We start from the raw sequence: 22,133 nt of genomic DNA on the forward strand, positions 1-22,133 counted from the left end.
CTGCAGCAGCAGCCAATCTGGATCTGTAGATGGAAAAGCAGCTCTGGGGATCTGCAGGTGTGGTCCTGGAGCTGGACTTTACAAACCAGGATCCTTTTGCAGTGGTTGGGAAGATTAGAGCTATGGTTGCACTTTTCTGAGGAACAAGTATTGCAGAAAAAACTCTTGCTTGTCCAGTATTTAGAGGTATCCCTCCTCTGGAGAGCCTTATCAGGTCAGGCTGGTACCAAGCCACCAGCAGCCAGAAGGTGTGGGGCAAGGCATGAACGCACTGATGCCTCTTCTGCTCGCACTCCTGCTCGTGAGAAGGGAAGCCAAGCTAATGTGCAGCATTGAAATTTTACTGTCTTCAAGGCTGATCCTCCTAAAGCCAACTGCCTTCATTTTAGGGCAGTAAACTGCCGGCAGCGCAGAATAAAGAGACTGAACTTTCTTTAGTAATCTAAATTTTCTTTATGGCTCTGCCAAAGAGCTGTTTTTTTTTTTTTTCCATTTGGTTCTGTCTCTCTCATTACAATATTAGGCAAAACCTCTTTTCCCACATCATTCAGGATTACCAGTGTCTTGGCATATGCCCTTCTTGTAACAGTGGTGTCTGCCCACATTTTGTAGAGAACTCTGGAGTGACCAGTGACTCCCAGTCCAACCCAGTCCAATCAAGTGGGAGAACAAGACCAAAGGAAAGGGGCCACAGAACTGCTAAAGGACACAAAACCAGCAGTAAGAGGGTACAGTGGTTAAATCTTTGCACGTTTCCCTCATTCATTCCTCCTAAGGCAACATCTTTATTGTGGTCTTTGCTCCTACACAAGCCCACACATCATTATAGTTGTTTACATACCATCACTAGCAATAATAATGATAGCTAACTAATAATTCTTCATTGAATGTGATGAACGGCTGCATCTCTCAGTAAAAATAAATACGTGGGGAAAGGGAAAATACATCATTGTTACTATCAAATGAGGCATAGTGTAAGAAATTAAAATATTTGGCTTATGGAAAAGCAAGAGAAAACAACTTTGTAAAAAGTTAAACCAATAGGGGTAAGGATCATTTATTGAATGTAAGAGAAATTAGCAAGGAAAAGGGATAATTAAGAAAGATATAAATGTTTGCTGAAGTTCTGTATAACTGAATACCAGCAGGCATAAAATTAGAGCTCAAATAAGAACACAGATTAGAGCTGCACACTTCAGCTGACACAAACAATTTATACAGTTTATAATTTTACTTTTTTATTCTGACATTTTAAAGGCTAAAACACATCCAGGCAAGGCAAACCCCACAAGTTCCCCCACACTTAAGTGCCTAGCTCAGTAATGGAGCAGATGAAGCTAAATTTCTCTTTCATGCAGCAAGACACCCTTTAGCAGCCATCCAACCCTTGCAGCACCCTATCTGCCCGCCAGGCTCCTCCATACAACACACAGTGCTTTTAGACAACGTGCTGAGCAGGCAAAGCCTGAAAATTCAGGGATTAGTTTCTTGCTAAAGTTCAAGGGCTGCTCAGGGAAATACTCCCAGGTGAGATCTGATAGGGCAAAGCTGTGCCTGCTTAAACATGAGGCTTTAAAAGGAAAGAAGAGCGAGGGGAGTGGTGTGAAGAAGACATGAAGCTTAAGGTGGGTTATGGTTTGTAGGACTGGATCTTATGTCTTTTAGCATTTTGATTCTGTATTTCCAGGTATGTCATAGTCATGCAGTGACTAAAGTGGCACCTTTTTGCTTAGGCTGTGAGTCTGGGGCTCTTCAGTGCTCTCAGTGAAGTGGTGAGGGTGGGTTGATGGTTGGACTGGGGATCTTTGTGGTCTTTTGAACCTTAAAGCCTCTATGACTCTAGAAATGTAGGAAGTTAAACACTCTCCTTCACTCTTGTTTTCAGCCCTCAAAGATTTAGGTTTTATTTGGTAATGTGTTGAAGTTTGGCTTGCTCTCTGAAGATAAAGTCATGAATCCAATTGTTTTGATAGAGCTTTCTGCACCAGCAAGGGGGGAAAGCAAATAGATTGGAAATATTCATTTAATAGCACTTTAAAGCAGCTTGTCCACAGACTGCTGCACATCCAGAACATGCAGCAGTGAGGGGGCATAATGTTTCAACCTCTCTTAAAAATGACTTACAAGCTCATGCTGAAGAACTCTCACACTTGTGCTCTTCAGTATAAATATGCCAATATTAAGCTCATGTTGCTGTTATACTTCTAAGTGTTTTTCTATATAGAGGCAGCAGAATGATTCCACCAGCATCTGTCTTCGATTGCCGCAATTCAGTGCGATGTGAAGCAGAGCCCCAAGACTGGTCTCATTAAGGGCAGCCTGCTGCTCTGCTTCATGATTTTCTTCCTCTCCTGACATGTTTACAGATGGCCCTTCAGTCCCTGGTCCCTGTCAACGTGTTCCAAACACAAAGGCTTCAGTGATGCTTCTTTCTTTCTGTCCTAAGTCCTTCTGCCACTACGATAGAAATGAGCTGCACTACTTTAGAATGAAAGACTAGGAATGGAACAGGCATGAAAGCAGATGGTACCAATTAGGAGATTCTGCTCATCTTTGAGGTGTAGAGGGCTATCTGGCATTTGGTCAGCTGTTCCAAGCCCTGCTCATCCACAGAAGGGCTGGTGGCAAGGCAGAGCACCATGTTCTGTCCATTCACAGAAAACTGGGAATTGCAGAGGCTAATGAGGTGAGTTCCACATAAGCTTTCCAAGAAGCTCACCTCTACAAACCTGTGAAGCTTCTCCAGAGCTTGTATGATGAATTGCATTATCATTAACAGTTATCACGTGTGTACATATATCCATGCTGGAAAAAGGCTCAGGTTTGTGTTGTGGTCAAGTAAGGGAATCAACATCTGTATTTAATGAAGTGACGTGATATTCTTACTGCTCTCTTTCTGGGATATTTTAGTATTAGTTTCCTTCATAGCAGAGGGTGAGAAGTCTCCAAGTATGCCCATAATTAATCATGAGGACTGAGTGTGTTGTTTCAGTTTTGCAGAGATTCAGGCTGTGCGTGTTCATTAAAGTCTAGTTCACCCTTTTATTTCCTAATGATTAATGTCGCTACTGTCACAGAGGACTTTACCCCCACAGTGGTGGAAAGGCTGGGAGCTGGCTACCATTGTAATTCTGCTCTCGTGGCATCCTCTATCATCATATGCTGATTTCTGGCCAAAGCACTTTCGTTAGGACAATACAGGAAAAGTTGGCCATTGTGGTTTCCTAAAGGCAAAGGCATCACAGCAGAAAAATGAAGCCTTTTTAATATCACAGTGAGAGGAAATATGAGATACAAGGAGGTCAAGATGTGCAATGAAAACAATGCAAAAAGTTCAGGAACTTTTTTTCTTTTTTTTTGTGTAGAACAAAATGCAGTCTTTCTCTTTCAGAGACTAGAAAGGATTCATGTTGTGGGCAAATGTGCCACAAACGTTATAAAAGCCAATGGGGACACTTCCAGGTGGGTAAGCAGCATGTTGGCTCCAGTCTCTCCCATACTGAGATACCAGCTGTCCCACTTAGCATGGGATTTCCTGCAGTACATTCACAAATCCCATGCCCCTCATTAGGTGGCATAACCGGTACCCCACCAAGAGTGATGTACACAAACTGATCCAGTCTGCTACGTACAGTTGACAAAGGGCATTGTTACTCTATAGGCCTTATTGGTCATAGAGTGTGTAGGACTCCCCATTGTGATATCTGCCCCTTTGAAGCTTCTGTGCTCCTGCTTGTGGTCTCTCCCCCTCCTTCCTGGCTCTCACAGCCCTCTTGTCACTGGTCAGTGGAGGTAAAGGTCCAGTGGTAGTTGTCAGAGCTGGCCGAGGCACGTGTTATGCTCACCAATGGTCTAAATGACATAGCACATGCTTTAAATCAGGCAACCCTATTCTGGCTGAAGTCAGAAAACATAAATACAGGAACCCATTTTTTTTCTACTGCATCTTCCTTTGCTCATTGGGTCTGCAAAATGTTGTCATTTTGCTCCTTTTCTCTCCAGTTCTACAAGGCAGAACTTTCAGTGAAGTTGATGAGGATGTGGAGATTTAGCTTTAAGGAATAAGAAGGTTAGACCATCTTAATTTTCTCCAAGGGCTCAATAACCTCAAATTGAAGTGTGGCTTATTAGCAAAGGTCACGGAAGAGAGAAAACCTAGGAGAAAAAAGGGTTTGCAATTAGGAGCAAGTAACTGGAATAATACTTCAATTTCCATGGATGATGAGATGAATCTGTCCTGGCAGAGCTAGCGTGAAGAGAGGATGTGTTGTAGCATGAGTTAGTGAAATGTTTCTATTATCCACAAGGAGAGAAAAAGCTATTTGTATAGCAGCATGTAAGGCAGTGCTTCCATGCTTGATCTGTTTTCTGAAAGTGGCTGGGTATGGCTTTGTTGAGATCCTGATGGGGGACCCACATCAGGTTTAGACCTCAATGATGTCAATAAATAAACAAGCTCAGAACTGCTCGAAGCAGAGGGTCTTGCAGTAATTTAAGATGGAGCGAAAATGCATGGAAACTCTTGTAAAACAACTGCACCATGATTGAGAGTGGTGATTCAACAGGAGAAATGCAGCATGTGTCTCTTGGTTGGGATGCTATTGAAATGACACAAAGGAAAACAGCCCGGAATTCACAGAACAAAGGTCTTCAGCTTCAGAGCTCATCTTGAAGACGGGTGAGCACCTCTGGGATGTTCCCACTGTCCTCTGTGCTTAGCAGTATCAGGACAGTCACTTTGGAGTTTCTCCGTGTTCCAAGAGGACAGCACACGTTCAAATTAAAGCAAAATGAGATTGGCCATTTTTGAATTTAACATCTGAACTATGAGCCCTTTCTGCTCACAGAGTCCAAACTGCGCTTGCTTTTATCACTTCCGAGAGCCCATTTGTACTCTTGTAAGGTGTAGCATCCCAGACTTTTAGGTTGAAAGATTATCTCTGGGAACAGTTTACTCTTTGCCAGTGGATCCTAAGGTATAGGATCAGCCATGAGGCATTGCACTAAACAGGGCACGTCTCCCACTGACCAGCTCTGACCTGTTGGTGTAACACTAGTAGATTTGCCAAGGAGCAAAAGGCAGTGCAGGGCCTCTGGCTGAACCATTTGTTTTGATGTAAAGAGTATGCAGTGACAGTAGGGAGACAACCTGGGATTTAGGAAAGCTGTGCTCAATTCCCTGCCTCGCAAGTGTGACGCTGCACCTCTGTGCCACAGCTCCAAATCTATGTAATGGGACAGCTGTATTTTCCTCTTTCATGGGGCTCTTGGGAAAATAAATGCCTTTAAAACTATGAAGTGTTCCGTTAATCCGACAATGAGATCGTAGAAGAGCATTACACAGATATGGCAGAATCCAATGAAGACGGTTTTGAAATAATATTAGCATCTATTATCTTGAGTTCAGTTCTCTAAGAAGAGACCGTTCTGTATCTGTGTTTCAGGCTATTAATCATATTGCTGATCCATTGATCATTCAGGACATTCCCTGGCCCTGAAAACCTAGAAGAGCTTTGACATGAAGTGTTTATCAGAATAAACATTTCCTCTATTGGACAGGAAGCTGGGATCTGACACTTTCATACGTATCTCTTATTTTCTTATAAACTAGCAGGAGTTAATAAGATGCAGTGATGGTTTTTCCAGGGTGTCCTGGAACTCAGAGGAGTAGCTTGCAGATTTTAACTTTGCTCAGCTTTCTAGATATCTTGCCTGGGCTCTAGAGATAGGCCAGTTCAATGATTAAAGAGTTCTGTTAGTATCAGCACTGTTCAGAGTTCAGGCTGCTTTATCTCTGTCTTGCTCCTAGTCCCAGCTGAAATCAAGAGGTAGAAAGGCAAATTGAGTGAGAGTGATTATTATTAATTACAAGACAAAGTTAAAAAGTTATCCAAACTTTTTTGGTGTCTCAAAAAACAAACAAATGAAAAAAAAAAAACCAACAGGTATGTGGAGTTTAAGTTTGTCATACAAGTTGGTGTCTTGTCTTTTCTTTTTAATCTGAGTCCATTCAAGCATACCACACGTTTGATATGGGCCTCGTGTAGCTTTATCTGAATCAGTTCTCCCAAAGTCTTAAACTCTATAATTAAGCTCTTTTTAGTGACTGGAAAACTGCCACTAAATTTGAAATCTGTCATGGTAATTTCAAGGCTAAAGGAATTAAATTTAACAAGAGATATTATTCCTAATTATTACCCTATCTCCAGCCCTTCGTTCTTGCCTAAACTCTCTTAAAGTTTCGTTCGTTCCATAGCCACCTGATCACCAGAATTTTAACTAATGCTAATCAAGATGTCTGAGCCATGACTGCCCATAGATTATTCTCTTTGACTTCATGGTAGGTGTTCATCTCAAAGCCTCATTTTATTTGCTGCTTGGGGTGACATAGCTTTCATCATTTCCTGTTCTGATACAGCTTTACCTGAAATTGTTTGAATTGAATGAGCTGAATTTAATTTGTAATTTCAGACTAAATTACCACTTCTGTGCATTATGGCTGTCTTGCAGCAGGTAAATCCTTTCTGGAACTGTGCTGTTGTCACTGATACCGTATTTAGATGCAGGGTCTGATTTTCCTATCCCAAAGTGGTATAGATGAACTGCTTATACTGGCAATGTTTTTGTTAGTAATTTAGATTATTGATTTCAGCAAATGTCTTTATGGATTCCCTATAATTGCTGGCATAATGTTTTCCAGTGGTATTTAATAAACCCTTCTAGAATTCTTAATTGGATGAGTATTACTAAAATAAGGTAACTTTACATACGTGAAGGAGAGGAGGATCAGTCCTCCCAGGGGTAGATGCCTATTGAAGACCAGTGTTTGCACATCCATCCTATGAATGAAGAGGAAGGGAAAGGTTGACTGGAAGAAGTTGTTCAGCTTGTTGCCATGCATGAAATTGTTGTTTGTCCTTAGTTTTCCCGTGGCCAATTTTTGACTTCAGAGTCATTGACTTCTCTTGATTTTTTTTTTTTTTTTTTTTTTTTTTTCCTGTTCAGTAAATGATGTCTCTTACAGAACATGGCAATAGCTGTACTGGATGAAAAAGCTGACTGCCTCTGGAAACAGCTGAGAAAAGACTGGAAGCCCAAGGCAGAGACAGCAGCAAATTCTGGTGTTTTCCCAACACTTTTTCCCAGTTCTCAGTAATCAGAAGACCTGGAACTTTCTGAGCTTTCCCAGGAGTGGTGTGGTGAGCTTACAGGCTGCTGGAGTTGTTGCAAAAGCCCCGATTCACCAAAGTGGTGATCCCCACAGAATTTCTGAAGGCAGTACAGGGAGCGATGGCCCTTCATGAAGGAGGAATGATCTTCTATGATGGCACAGGTCAGTGCAGCAGGATGCCATGGGGCCCTGTGCCACGTTCACTGAGGATGCAGTGAGCACTTCAGTACTGTGATGCTCTTTGTGAAACTCGGGCAAGCGCATGACCCATTGCCAACACAGCAGGTGATTTGAGACTAAACCAGGAAGCAGTGATGCTACCAGATTTCCATTGACAAGCAGGAAAAATGTGAGTCCAAGGTTTCCTCTGCATCTCCACTTGTGACCATCACATATAAACACAATGGCATTCAGTGAAGCGCTAGAAGTAAAGCAGTTGTGTTTGTTCTCAGACAGGCTTAAATACTTTCATCTGGATACTTCTTTTTAAATAGCGTGTCCTTCTGTGAAGACATGGAGCTTTTTTTTTTATGTGGAGACTTAATTGAAGCAGTGTTATTTATAGCAGTGAATATTCATTCTTGTTAAAGGTGGTTCTGAGGGAGGCTAATAAATGTTCTTGTTTTCCTTTGCATCAGCTAACGATCTGGAAAACAAATATACTGCCATTCCTAGGGAAACACATCATGCAGTGCTGGATCACAGTGGTTAAATGTTGTATTTTACCGTCAATTTATTTACCCTTCACTTCCCTCCAGTGCTTAAAGCTCCTACTGCCATGCATCAAGCAGAGCTGGTGGGCAGTGCACATCCCAGAGCTGGCCATGTAAGTCTGAGAAGTGAGACAATAGATGGAGCCAGAGAGACAAAGAAATAACAGGAGTAATTAGACCAGATCCATCAGTGTAACTGGGCCTGGTCTGGGTGCGTTAACGGTTAACGGTGTGGCACTGGTGTGAGGAGTGTCCTGTGATGTGTATGTGATACAGTGCTGAATATCATTCCTGGTGACTTATTCAAAGAATTTGATTTGCAGAGGGAACCATTTCCAACTCTGGCAGGTTATGTTGAGCTCAGAGAGAAACAGCTTTGGCAGGTCATGAACAGACCCACGGTGAGATGAAAACGCTCTGAACTGCAGAAGCAGCCTCACTCACACCTTCACCAGTTCTCATTTTGTAAAAGTTAATCCCTTTGTGAGCTTTTGCAATGGCATCTCGCTATCCATTGACAATAAAGGAAGAGAAGGCATAAATTAGAAGCATGAATCATATCTCAATTTAGCCTGTCTCTTCTGCTAATAAAAAGCATAGGCTTCCCAGATACTCCTCTGCAATCAGGCTAGGGAGGAGGGTGGCAGGGGGAACAGGAGAAAGATGATGGCTTTTACAGTGGGCTGGTTTCTATTTTCCTTTAAATAACTGAATTATCAATTAGAGAATTTTATTTTGTCTTTGTTTTGTGCCAAGAATATACTTAAGCTGGTTCTCTATTTCTAAGTGGGAGGAAAACTTGCTGGTGAAGTATCCATGTTGTCTCAGTGAATCCTGTGGCTCTGATGCAGATTTTGATAGAGAAAATTTTATGTAATAAACAGTATTTTACAGATGAGGAAATAGAGTTTGTAGAATGGGCTGTACATAGCCATTGCATCAGCAGGGGAATAGCCTATAGGCCCTGCTAGTTCCTCCTAGCCCTGAACTTTACATCTCATGAGATTGACAAGTGTGTTAATGTTTGTGAGGGTTTCAGACACCATAATGATGCAACAAGTAATCAGAACAGAAGATGCCGTTAGACATCCAGTAAGAATCTAGGAATTGAAACAACAGCAGCTCCATGTTTCTTTTCTTACAGCAGAGAGAATGTGGGTTAGGATTAGGTTGCAGTGTTCAGTTGACAATAGGAAGCCAATGCTTGTGAGAAGGCACAGATGTCTTTTAAGTAAATCGCATTTAAAAAAAAAAAAGTGATGATATCTTCAGTAGAAATGAAATAACCCAGCTAGGATGTGGGCACAGAACACAAAAGTTTATTTTTTCAGAAGAAATGATTTATTTTATTGCAGTGGTTCTGACAAGCTTTCTGTAGCGTTGTAATATGTTTATGGCAACATGTTTTTCAGTGTAATATCCTTAATACTTTAGTTTACTTAGCCAAGCACTACTTTTTTTTTTTTTTTTACCTTATAGAAAGCTGCAGAATTTAAACAGGCCGAGCTTATTTCACAGGGGAAAAAACAACCACTGTAAAAACCCTCCCACAGACTAGTGAAAACAAATGTGTGCTAACACCAAATATTGATGACTTCCAAAATTCCACATGGTAGTGGAACAACCGTAGGTACTCAGACAAAATAACAGGGTTACTTGTTTTGCAACTTAGCAAAAAACTCAATGAAGATCTTCTGCAAGAAGACTTCGCACTGTGTCAGCTAACTGTTGTGCTGCTGTTATCATTTCTTTTCATGGGAGAAAGAAAAGCAAGGCAGTACAGAGTGTGCTTGCTGGACTGCTCTGTTGGGGATGATGAGGCACTGGCACACGTTGCCCAGAGAGGTGCTGGATGCCCCAGCCCTGCAGGTGCTCCAGGTCAGGCTGGATGGGGCTCTGAGCACCAGATCAGCTGTAGGTGTCCCTGTTCAGTGCAGGGGAGTTGGACCAGATTACCTTCAAAGGTCCCTTTCAGCTCGAATGGTTCTATGGTTCTTGTAAGGTGCTGCTAACATATATTAGCAGAAGAAACTCTCATCTGAGTTTGTACTAAAAGTAAGCCTCTGGAAAAATGTATCTCGGTACAACTCATTGCATTACAGAATCCAGCGACCCCAAATTCTGCCTGGGATGTGGTCACTGGTGTGCAGTGAGCTGGCTGGGGGTACAGCAGGAAGAAAAGTAATGCAAGTAGAATTGTTTTCCCCTGTCTTTCCAGCAAATTTAGCTGAAGAGCCAGCAGTGTCCTGCCTGACAAGACTGTGACAAAGCAGCAGTATTTGCCAGGAATAAGAAATGAAACTTGAGCAAGAGTTCTGAGTTATAAGTAGCAGTGTTTTGTGAAAGCGTCTGCACGCTTCCCCAAAGGCCAAAGCAGTTCTGCTGTTCTGAGGCAGGCAAAAATTAGCAAACCAAGAAAAGTGGCATCTCAAACAGTACAATTTTGTCCTCTAATGCTACTTCTGCACAGGAAATATAGGAAGTAACAAAGAAAGGACAGCTTCTGGCTAGCAAAAGGGCACCCTGCTCTGGTATTCTCCAGCTGTGTAAACATCAGCCACAGCCTCAGCTGCTGCTGTGAGGAAAGGACATGGAGCTGGGGGAGCTGGGGGATCCTCCAGCATCTTTCCTTGTCCTGTGTTTTCTGGAAGCACTCTCTTTGACTCCATCTGTCCTTGGATTCTGCCTCCTGCGTGTCCCAATGACTCCCAGAGCCTCAGCAGAGTAGTAGCACTGAGGAATAAGCCTTTCTTACTACACCACAGGCAGAAGAGGATAATATCTGCAGGGTAGTAACAAGCAGAACCACTCAGATTGTGTCCGCAAACCCACGTGATGAATGTAGCTCAGGCCAGCAGCAAAAGATAATGAAGGCTGTTATATAAAACACAGCCCTTGTTTTGGAAGCTAATATTCATCTTAAGTTCTTTCTGTGAAAACAGTAAATGCTCTGTCCTTTCCTGTGCCATTTCAGGCCTGCTGCACAGAGCATATCATGCACTGATATTTAAGATTTTGGTCCATTTTATACCCAAGCAGCTGAGTCCTCACTTCTTATTTGCTAAAGCCTGCCCACTGCTGGGGGTGAGATGCCAGCGAAAGCTTTCTGGACATTTGTGTAACAGAATGCTGGCACTGATTGTGCAAGGAGATTTTTAGGAAAGAGCTAGAGAAGTGTGTCAGAGCAGTTTTGGTAGTGCTGCCATGGGGTAGCTGCTCTCTGAGGAGGCTTGTGCTCTTTCCTTTGTTCTCCTTTCAGTTCTTGTCTTGGAGGCTCAGTGTATTCTTTCCTTTTGTGCCACTTATTAGAAGCAAGCACTTGACCTTCATTGTTTTTGGGACCCTGCATTGCTGCACAAGCAGCCCTGCAGCCCTGGGGTTTGTCCTGCTGTGCAAAATCATGGCTTAGGTTGGAAGGGGTCTTAAAGAACACCCACATCCTACCCCCTGCTATGGGCTGGTTGTCTCTCACTAGATGAGGCTGCCCTGGGCCTCATCCAACCTGGCCCTGGAGCACTTCCAGGGATGGGGAGAACTCCTGTGGGCTGCTGACATGTGAAAAGATTTCCTTTTCTACCTATGTTTATGGGAAAGAAGGGCACAAAACCCAAATGTTCATATCAAAATAAGAAAGGAGAAGTTTGTTATAAAATTAAGAGGGAAAAAATGGCAATAATAATTTGGCTACTGATGCTGGGGACCGTGCGCAAATACTGAGAGATGGATGTTCTATCTGTGCATGCCCTGGGGGTTGTTCATCTGCTAAGAATTATTTTCTCCTGCATGATGGAAATGATTTGAAATGCCTTCAGGAATGCAGCCAGCTCCCACCTCGTACTGTTCCTCCATAGGAGAGATGTGAAAGGGGGGAAAGCTGCTTCTGAGACCCCAGACACAGTGTTAGTGCTGGCTCCATGGAATGTACTCTGGTTTCTACCATCAAAACCTCTTGCTTGCTGCATCTGTTGGCAAGATGCTCATATTGCTGTTAGCGCCCTTGAAGGAAAATCTGAATGTTTTCCCTCAGTACCAGACTGATCAAGTGTCCAACACTAAGCAGGTGGGAAGAGAAAGGAGAGAAGACCTGAAAGGTTGATATGGATGTCCTCTAATCCAGAATTTCTTTGTGGCTGGACTGGCACAGAAACTTGAAATCAGACAGACATCTTAACCATCTCTCCATTGAGGTGGGGTTGACCTCATCTCCCAGGTAACAGCAATAGAATAGGAGGGAATGGCCTCAGGTTGTGCCAGGGGAGGTTCAGGTTGGGTATTAGGAAAAACTTATTCTCCAAAAGAGTGGTGATGCATTGGCACAAGTGCCCAGGGAAGTGGTCATTGGAGGTGTTCTATAACCATAGGCATGTGGTACAGAGGAACGTGGTTATTGGGCACTACTGGTGGTAGGTAGAAGGTTGGACTAGATGATCTTAGTGATCTTTTTCAATCTTAATCATTCTGTGATCTCAGACATTGCTGAGGTGGCAGCTCTACTTGTGTTTTAAAGGGAAGGCGGACAGTGATGCAGAAACCAAGGGCCCAGTGAGTCTCCTTAGCAGGCTTCACAGAACAAAGGCATTTAAAGCAAACTGAGGGTTGCTCTGTTTTGTACCAAGGGCAGATTTGGCCTTTAGCCTGTGTTGGGATCAGGAAGAGAGGGAAAACATCTCTGACTGGTCTGTGCCTTCCTGCAGTATCCACGCTGAACACGTTCTTTACTCTGTTAAATCCAATTTCCTCAGTACTATTTCTGGTATAAAAGTAAAGGGTCATTGAAGTTACCCTGATTACAAAACCAGAGTAAAAGAGAGGAAAATTAAGCCTCCTCGTCTCTTAGCCAGTGTGTAATTTTTAGCTGGAGTGAACATATTGCCACAAACTTGTCAGCAAACAAAATGAATGGTGATCAGAACTACCTGGGGAGAATGTGCTTACTGGGGTGTGAAATGCCTCGGCTGTCACTCCAGCAATCCTTGCAGCTCCAAGGACAAATGAACAGCATCTGTGCTCAGGCTTCTGTGTCTCAGGACTCCAGTTGTGGGTTGGACCTTCAGCACTCTTCCCTTTCCATCTCACTGATGGCACGTGTGAGAGATCTGTACCTTCCCGAAGGTGCCAGGATGGGTGTTTTTCCCCCTTCACCCTGCACAGCCTCAGGCCAAGTAAATCTCAAGCCAAGAGTAACGTAATTTCAATTGCTGTAAACCAAGGTTAGATGCTTCATGCTGTAATCAGAACTGGCAGCTTCCAGTGAGTTTTTTATTACTTAAAAGCAGAATTGATTGTATGGTAGCAAAGCTGAAATCACGAAAGAGCAATTTGTCTTGTAATGACCCATCTGGGGTACGTAGCTGACCTGCTCCCTAAGCTCTAATTTTAAAATGGTAGGACAGGCATTTAAGCCTATGACTAAAGCTTGAAGGAATTTCTAGGATCCTCCTGACCCCCCCTCCAGCACAGATTAAAGAGCCCCATCAAATGAGCTTCTGGATGTGCAATTCTGGCACTCAGAACTTTGCCTGTTCTGTTAGCAGATGTTTTGCGTTGTTTGCAGTCTGCATTCATCTGTCTCTACTACCTTCTCTCATCTATAATCAAGTTCTTGAGCTACAAATGAGCTGCTCAACAATGCACAACCTTATGTTCGTAACATAACCCGCTAAAGCTGGCACATTTTGTAGAAAGGTTCTATTTCTAGAAGAGTGGATAGAGGGTTAATAGATGTTGCCCAGGCACAAACACCTTTTGTTAAAGCTGGTAGCAATCACTGAAGATGTTATGAGTAGCAATAAGCCATAATTGTGAGCAGCGTATTGACCTGTCAGACTGTATATCAATCTATAACATTTGGTCATCCATTTCTTGAATTAACTATTAATTGTTCATTAGTTCTTTATGAAGTATTTATATATTCATCTTTCATCTGAAGTATGACTGTAATGCTAAAGTCTAGTACTTCACCATTGTGTTCAAATGACCACACAATCAGTAAGAAACAGGTTTTGGGAGCATTCCCACCTCTTTGGCTGAAAAAACTGCACATCAGTATCTGGTCCCAGATTTAGCCAGATGTGGGGGATTCATTTTCCTTGTCTATATACTGCACATCTTGCTGAAGCTGTATTCCCTCTCCTGTTAGAGGAGAGACCATGGCACTATTAGAGCAAAATAGATTGAATCCATCCATTTCAGACCTCACAGAGTGGCTGAGGGTATTTAGATGTCCACATGTGGCATGAGTAGCTTAGATGCTAGCATAGGACACTCATCTTTATCATATCAGGAGGTCAAAGGAGGGTTAAAATTTCAGCAGAACATTCAGTTCATGGCACACAGTCTTTTATCTTTGGCTGTAGCAACTTTTACAGTCTTTCTGGCTCTTAACTAATAATAGCAAAGCTAACTGATACTCATGAAAGCATTTTGTACAGCTTCCAAGCTGGGCACTGCACTCTTTTTGGTGTATTTACACTCCAGTTATCCTCCTTCATTATCTCCATGTCCTACATCATCAGGCAGCAATGTGTCAAAAGATCACGCATCACAAAACTACTAAGCCTCACCACAAAGAGTGCTGAGCTGGGAATGTGCAAGAAGAATATTTTGGCAAACTCTATGGGGAACAGAAAAGAACAGCAGATGTTTCAAATAGGCAAAAGCTTCCAGTTTGGCCTTGAGTCTGTACTCCGGACCAATCTCTAGATAACATCCTCCATCACTGTGCCAAAGGGAACAGTGAAATCATTCTGGTTCATCTTTTGATCCCGGTGCTGTTCTGGTATCTGCAAACTCTGGTAGAGCTGACTCAAATCCCTTCGAACATCATCCAAAGATGCCCAAAGATTTCATTATTCTCTGTCCCTGACACTCCATGGCAATCATCCAACACCTCTGTTTGAGCCACTGGAGGCAAAGATCCCAAATATTCTCAAGGGGAATGGAGTGGTGAGAAGGTGAGAAATGATCTGCTGTGATATAGGGAGGGCAATTCCCTATGAGTGTCTGAGCAAACGCGCACAGGTAGCAAGTTGGATGGTGGTTATAGTGGATCAGTAGGCTTGTAGCTGCTGAGGCATGGCCGCCTTCATTCTTTATTTAAAACAAAGGTTTCCAGCCTGGATTACAGTTCTCTGCTTGTCTGCTCAGTTGGGATCAAGCTAATGGGGTGTTGTTCACTGAGGGTGTATCAAACCCAGGCAGAGGCCTCACTGGTTCCTCCTTTATGTCCCAAACTGCCAGCCCATCTCCATCCTGCCCATCTGCAGCCTACCGGCCCGTTCCGTGCTGGCACCTTGAGCCAGGCGCTCAGGCCAAGGTCTGCTCTGGTGCCAAGGCCTCAGCTGCTGCTCTCAGCGTGGTCCTGCTGCAAGGCTGCAGCTTGGCACATGGAGCAGGGATCCCGTGTCTCCTTTGGGGATGCCTTTGACATGGCTTCTAAGCAGGGGACAGACAACCCCAGGGGTGGGGGAAGAGGGCTGAACTTCTGCCCTTTGCTGGGTGCCATGGGCAGGCTCGCACAACGCCAGCAGTGCAGCCACAAGGAGGGAGAATGCTCTAACTGCTGCTTTTAATTTGTACGCTTCTTTGTTTCATCCAACAGCCTGCCTGTGTGTCGCCTTTCAAGTGATTTCCCTTGCTGCTTTCGCTAACACGACTTTATCCCTGCCGGAGAGGTGAGCCGGGGATATGTTGAATACAAAAAGAGAGAGGCAGGATAATCAAACACCTGCTCCCACTAAAACAAAGCCTTTCCTCTTCACAGGCTGTTGAGCACTGATGGGGAGAGGTGAAGGCCTGCACCAGCCCTCGCCCGGAGCTGGGCCCAGCCATTGGAGCAAGGTTGTAAAAGCAGAAAAATGAGCGTGCATTGCACTTAGGCTGCAGTCATTCTGCCTAAACTGGGGAACATTCTGCAAATATTTCAAGTCAAATACTGCTGGTGCTGTCACTGCTGCCTCGCAGTCACTGGGCTACAGCAGCCATAGGTTTGCCTCGGTGACTCCAGCTGGGCAGCCTCCCATTTGGACAAGCAAGACTACCAAAAGACTGCAAATTGGCCCTGTGAATATGCTAATGGCCACGTACAGGAGTGGGGAGCTCTGCCTGGCTGCCTCCTGGCTGCAGAAGCATTGCAAATCTGCTCGCAATACAACCATCTTCTGATCAAGTACACAGCAGATGTGCCACAATCTACAAGGGCATGGATGGCTGGATGGATGGATGGGCAGTGGCTGTACTGCCAGCCTTCTCCCAGAACATTCTGTTTTTCTCTTGGTTCTCACACAGCCCTGTGGCAGTCACAGCTTCCAAACAGGACCATGGGCATTCCTTGCTCTCCTGAAGGACTTATCTCATGCAGGTATTCAGAACTTCACTGGTAATCACTCTGACTTAACCTTAGTAATTTCAGAGACACCTGTACGTGGTGGTAATAAAGTGTCCTATGTTTCTCCCTAACACAGAATTCTCCATGTGGGAGGGTCATTTCTCTTGCTATGAACAGGAGCATCTGGCCCTCTGGCCATTGTCTTCATCAGGCCCACAGCTCAGAAGAAGAATTTTCTCCATATCGGTTACTAGGACCAGCTGCTCCAGAAATAAGATTATAGATCATATGGAGCACAGTGGCATCAGCTCTCTCCCATCTCAGAAAGCTAAAAATCCCATCTGATCTTGACTGCTCTGAATCAATAGGGGCAAAGAGGTGTATATTTCAGGCAGGAAAGCTCCAAAGCAAATCTATGCAAGTCTCTAAGGGCTACTATTACTTGAATGATAACCAAAAGGAAATAGGCAAAGGAAAAGGAAATGCAACAGGGCTCAGAGAGGGTTTGCATGTATTTGTTTCATAGACTCACCTGCATGGCAAGTGCTTTGCACCATCTATCGCACTGCTCTCCTATACATCCATTTTTCATTATAGAGTTGCCATTTCTAAACATGTAAAACTAGAATGTGCTGGCATGGTTTAAATGGTGCTACGAGCACTGCAGAGAGGCACAGCGATAGCTGTGTGGGAAATGAGAGAAGAGAGGAATTCTCCTGAGCAAAGAGCAATATCAAGCAAATGCTGAACTGACAACCTCTGCTGCTGAGACCAAAATGCTCTGGCAAAAAGCCACCAGCACGTATATCCATACAGCAGTGAACAGCCCCTCAGCGGAGAGCGCGTCGGGAATGCATTCAGCACATAAAGCATCAGCTGTGTGAAAAACTGCAGACAAGATAATCCTGCTGTTTCATCTATTGTGGAAAGTTAGGTTTGGATTTGAAGGGCAACTTTCCAGAGCTTTTCAACTTGTGAGTTCAAAGGCAAATGGGCGTACACTGGTGCTGTCTCACACCTCTCTCAGGTCAAGGATTCAAGACAACTGAGAGGGAAGTCTCCAGGGCTGGGTTTCTGAATATGCTGTTTTCTCTCCACTGCAGTGTGGTGCAATGTTCAATGCTACCAAGACACCAACATTTCAACATGGCTCTGCTCCGTGCCTGGTATGCCCTGTGAGCTCCCATTTGGTCTTGGCATTAATTGTATGGCCCTCGTGGTGGTTTGGGGAAAATCTCTTTATCAGTGCCCTGATGGAATAAAGATCGTGTGTAGCCTGAAGAAAAGAAAGTAAGGAAAAAAAATGGGTTAGAGGTGACACTGGAGACTTGTTTGCCAGGATTTAATACATATTGGATAATTGGCAGCTGGCTTTCCATTGCCAGATTTTCCATCTCAAATCTTTTTATTTCCTTAGGCAACATTTACTCCTGCTTTTTAAACAAAGCACTCTCAGAGACAGAAAATCACAGTGCAGACTGACTGCCTGCGTTCAGACAGCTCTCCAAACCTCCTAAATGCATTAAACCACCCTTCTAAGTAGCTCTTTGTGATTTCAGTGGAAATAAGGATGCTGCTCTACCAGGAAGCTTTAGTGAAAACATGATCATTCACAAGAGCTGCTCAGTATTTCTGGGCTGAAATTATCCACAACAGTATTTTTGTAATTCCATTTTTAATCTCTCATAGTGGGAGGAGGAGATGTTGTTCCAGCTCACCATCTAACATGGTAATATATTTTTCCAGTGTTGAGAAGCAGTTAATGAAACACAAGAAGCTGAGGCCAACTCTAAATCTCAGCATCACAGAAGGATGCTACTGGTGTGGGACTGGGACATGGTCAAACCATTGCTGTCTGCATAGACCCACAGCCTGTTTTTAACACTGCCAGACTCCTCAGCAGTAGCACATGTTGGATTTATCAGCCCTTATGAGATATGGCACTGCAGAAATTGGTCTGAGACTGCTGGACTATTTACTACTGCTATACCAGAATAATTCTTATGCTTATTCCCTGTTCTGAATACATCCAAAACTGAACCTCCCAGGTGAAGTTGCACTGATTTAAATCCAGCCATAAATCTGTTGCCCCTTACTGAGCCACTCATTTCTTTTGTACTATTTTTGAAGGGCAGGGAACAAGAATCTATCGGTGCAGAGAAAATGAAAGCAGATTTCCAAACTCCTCAGCAAGAGAGAAAAATATTTTCACACATTTGTCCTTTGTCCATGCACCAAGCAAATCTCCAGACATTTCACACTGCGCCATCCCCTCATCTGGCTCTGTTTTCTGTTTGGTTTTCTCTCTCAATGGTTTCTTGTTTCTCCCCTGTCTTCTCTTAAATTTTCTCCCCAGTCTCTTGCATAAGGATGAGAAGGAGCCTGGTTTACTTATTCCCTCCTAAGCGGCGAAAGCAAACAAAACAAAGCCAAGTCCCCATGCATCCCAGTGATCAGAATGTTCCATCAGTGCACCTGGCTCCGATGTCTGCCTCACACTCTATCCTTGGGCTGCTGCATTCAGAGCTGATTTTTTTCTCCTTTGGGACATAGGGAGGAGAAATAATTCCCCAGCATGATGATGGCCAGATTTTGGAAAGCCTTCCTGAGTCATTTTAAACTTGTTTTAGGCTACCACACTTTTCACATTAAGGTTTTTTTTTTGGTAATTCCCTTCCGTGAATAGGAGTCTGTGTCATCCAGTGCTCCACTTCTTCACAGCTTCCATTCTCTCAGCCTTTGGACAATGAAAATAATAGGCTTTTGGTAACCAGCATGTAGAAATCTCTACATTCATTTTGCTGGTTTATGGCAATAGAAAAGAGGTTTTCATACTGTAAGTGTGCTAAAATATTCTGATTAGCCTGAACAGCGGTAGGAGGAGATAAGATAAGCTCTCAATGTATTTCAGAAGTAAACAGCAACGTGTTAAATTGGTTTAACAACTTTTGGATGAGTTTAAATGAGGCGTCTTTTTTTTTTTTTTTCTAAATAACATACCAAGAAAAAAGTAGCCCTTTGGTTTTTTAATGACACATTCACTTATATCACTTAATGTTCCATCCTACTTCATCTACAGGCATTGCTGTGCAAAATGTTGGCATGATTGCAATCTAAATTAAATAACTACTTCGTTAGCCATTCTGCTGATAAGCTGATTTTAAGAATGCAGATTTTAATGATGAAATTCTCAGCTGGGCACCACAACAGCAAAGTTTTTTCTGTAGCTCCAAGCGTGGTGACTCATGACTACATATTAGTGACAATAATGTTCAGATCACCCAGATCGCAGTAGTTTTTCTCAAGGTAGATCATCTGGGGATGTTTGGATCTTCAATCCCTGAACCATTTACTCCAGGGCTTTGGACACTGAAGACAGCAGATGGAATGACATCGCTTATTTTGTCCACTTCTTCCAGTTATCAGCCTTTCTTTAGATTAATCGTCTCATTCCAGAGCTAGGCAAGCATTTCTGCAAAGCTACTGAGAAGGTTGCCTCAGTGGGCCATAGGGGTGGGCTGGGACTTGGGTTTCACTGTGGGTATTGCAGAACCAGAGCAGGTTGAACCCCACATCCAGGCACACACTGCCCACATCCTCTGGTTTCTGTGGTGTGCAATGAACAAAACAAACCTCCACAACACAGACACACCGGGTTAGAGATGCCCCTGCGTGAGGGTGTGTGAGGGAACTGTGTGTGGGTACTGAGAATTGCCAAGATCTCTCCTGAGGAGATACGTGGTCTGAATATTTTCCTCAACCATCGTTTTACAGAGCAAGCCAGAGTTTTTAAGGAATATTGAAGTCGGGAGAAAGTAATCTTGTTATTTATTTATTTACTTATTTATTCTTGGGGTATAGGCTGATAAGAAAGCAATTGGATGAATAACTGTATTTTCCCCTGTTTTCCCTTAAATGTCTGTTAGAAGATAGGAGTTTTTTTCCATGCCTTTTAGGAGACTATTTCACAGAGATTTTGTCCTGTTTATGAGCTCAGGCTTTCGCTTCTGTCATTTCTATCATGCTTCCCTCAGCATCACATTTTGTTACACACAAAATAATTCTTTTCTCTCTGCCTGAACATAGTAACCGTAGCTCTAGTCATTACTCAGTGAAGCTATATATACTTAGTTCATCATCTTTCCTCATAAATCAATCTTTTCAACCCCGAAATCATTTTAGCTGCTCTTTGAATTGTCTCCAGCTTGTCTGTTTTTGCCTGGTAATGATGTGGCCCAGAACTGAATGCTGCATTCAGGGTAGGCTGCCACCAAAGTAATGGGAGCCAGGATGATTTCCACTATCTGCCGTTTGACACAAAACTTATTGCGAATATATTGCAAGAAAAGGTCTGCTCTTACAAATGTAGCAGAGCTGGAAACAAACCAGAGGCTGATTCACCTCAGTTCCCTCCAGCTGTCCTGAGCTGCGCTGATCCCAGCAGGGCAGATGGATGGGGCATCTCCCTACAGCAATGCACACATTTTTCTGCAGGGATTGGGAGGCCAGGGGGTCCCTGCCTGTTGCAGACTCTGCTTGCACCAGGACAGTGCGTGTGCAATTATGTTGGTTGCTCCAAAAGTAATGCTTCCTAATTATTTCTGTGGAAACTACAGCAGTTACAAAGAGCACAATAACACTATCTGACAGAGCAAATTCTCAGCTTAAAAAAACCACAATTTTTCAACATAGTCACTTATGAACCTATCCCTGTTTTGTTGTCTGCGTTAACAGGGTGTTATGTCACTGTTTGCAAAGCACGAGTGTTTGTTACCAGTGAAGGCCTGGACTCAGGATTGCAACACTTTCCTGGAAGTCTGGCTTTGCATTCCTCGCCTGGCTTTCTCTTAGTGACATGCACTGGAGTGCAGGGTGCATTGTCCTCCTAGCACTGCCTCCTGGGAGGCTGCAATTCCAGCTTCTGCAACAGCAGCTCTGGTTTAGAGTGTCAGGATACAATGATTTGTGCCCTCTGTATTCCCATATCCAGCTGCTTGGCTGCACTGGGACATCCAGACCAGGGATGAAGTGCTCCAGCTCAGCAGCCAGGCACAGAGCAGCTTTGCTGCTGAAAAGCAATATGTGTAAAGCCACATCATAAGGATGATCTTTTAGGACTAACGCATCCTAGAATATGTAGGATGAAGCCATGACTTATTTCCTGCAGCATGTTATCAGTAAGACTGAGAAAAGAAGTTGCAAAGTGCAGATGAAAACCACTGTGACATTTCAAACTCACCTCAGGCCCTTTGCAGAATAAAGAATCATAGAATCAGAGAAGGGGTTGGGTTGGAAAGGACCTGAGATCAGCCAGCTTCAACTCTCTGCCACAGGCTGGTTGCTCCCACCGGCTCAGGCTGCCCAGGGCCCCATCCAACCTGGCCTTGAACACCTCCAGGGATGGAGCACCCACTTCTTCTTTAGGCAGCCTGAAAGGCAGAACTGAGTCCTGTTCCTGACACCTTGCAGGTCTCAAGTTTTCTTCTGCGTTATCCAGCAGTCCTCTTCCTCCTTGTCCTCCTAGAAATGCATCTCTCAGGTTCTGAAATACCTCCTCAGCTCCAGCTCAGGTCAGGCTGTGGGGCTGAACTCAAACCAAGCTTTCTGTTCAAAGCATTTATTGATCCATTTTTATGGCACAGTCATCACTTAAATACAGCACCAACTTCTCCTTATGGCCAGTGGGGACTTTGTAGCCAGTCTAACAGCCCTCTTATTTTGATGTTAAATCGAGCAGCAAGATCAGAACAAAAGCAACATCAAAACTTGAGCAAAGCAAGGTTCCCCCCACCACTCACTAACAGGATTTCTGGAAGCGATTTCCTTCCATCAAGTTGGCTTGCAATATGCTGGCATGGCGCATCGCATCAGTAATGGGAAAGGGAAAATCGATAGCAGGGAGGGAGGATCAATGTGAAAAGAA

General features: G+C 43.7%; 1 long non-coding RNA gene across 1 annotated transcript; it reads left to right on the plus strand.

The window, feature by feature from the left end:
• Positions 1 to 7,011: 7,011 nt before the first annotated feature.
• On the plus strand, positions 7,012 to 20,966 carry LOC125698113 (uncharacterized). The gene is made up of 3 exons (XR_007379080.1): positions 7,012 to 7,333; positions 15,485 to 15,557; positions 15,647 to 20,966. It is a non-coding gene; the product is annotated as an uncharacterized LOC125698113 (long non-coding RNA).
• Positions 20,967 to 22,133: the final 1,167 nt, after the last annotated feature.

This window comes from Lagopus muta, chromosome 10, assembly GCF_023343835.1.
Source record: "Lagopus muta isolate bLagMut1 chromosome 10, bLagMut1 primary, whole genome shotgun sequence".
Lineage (NCBI taxonomy): Eukaryota > Metazoa > Chordata > Aves > Galliformes > Phasianidae > Lagopus > Lagopus muta.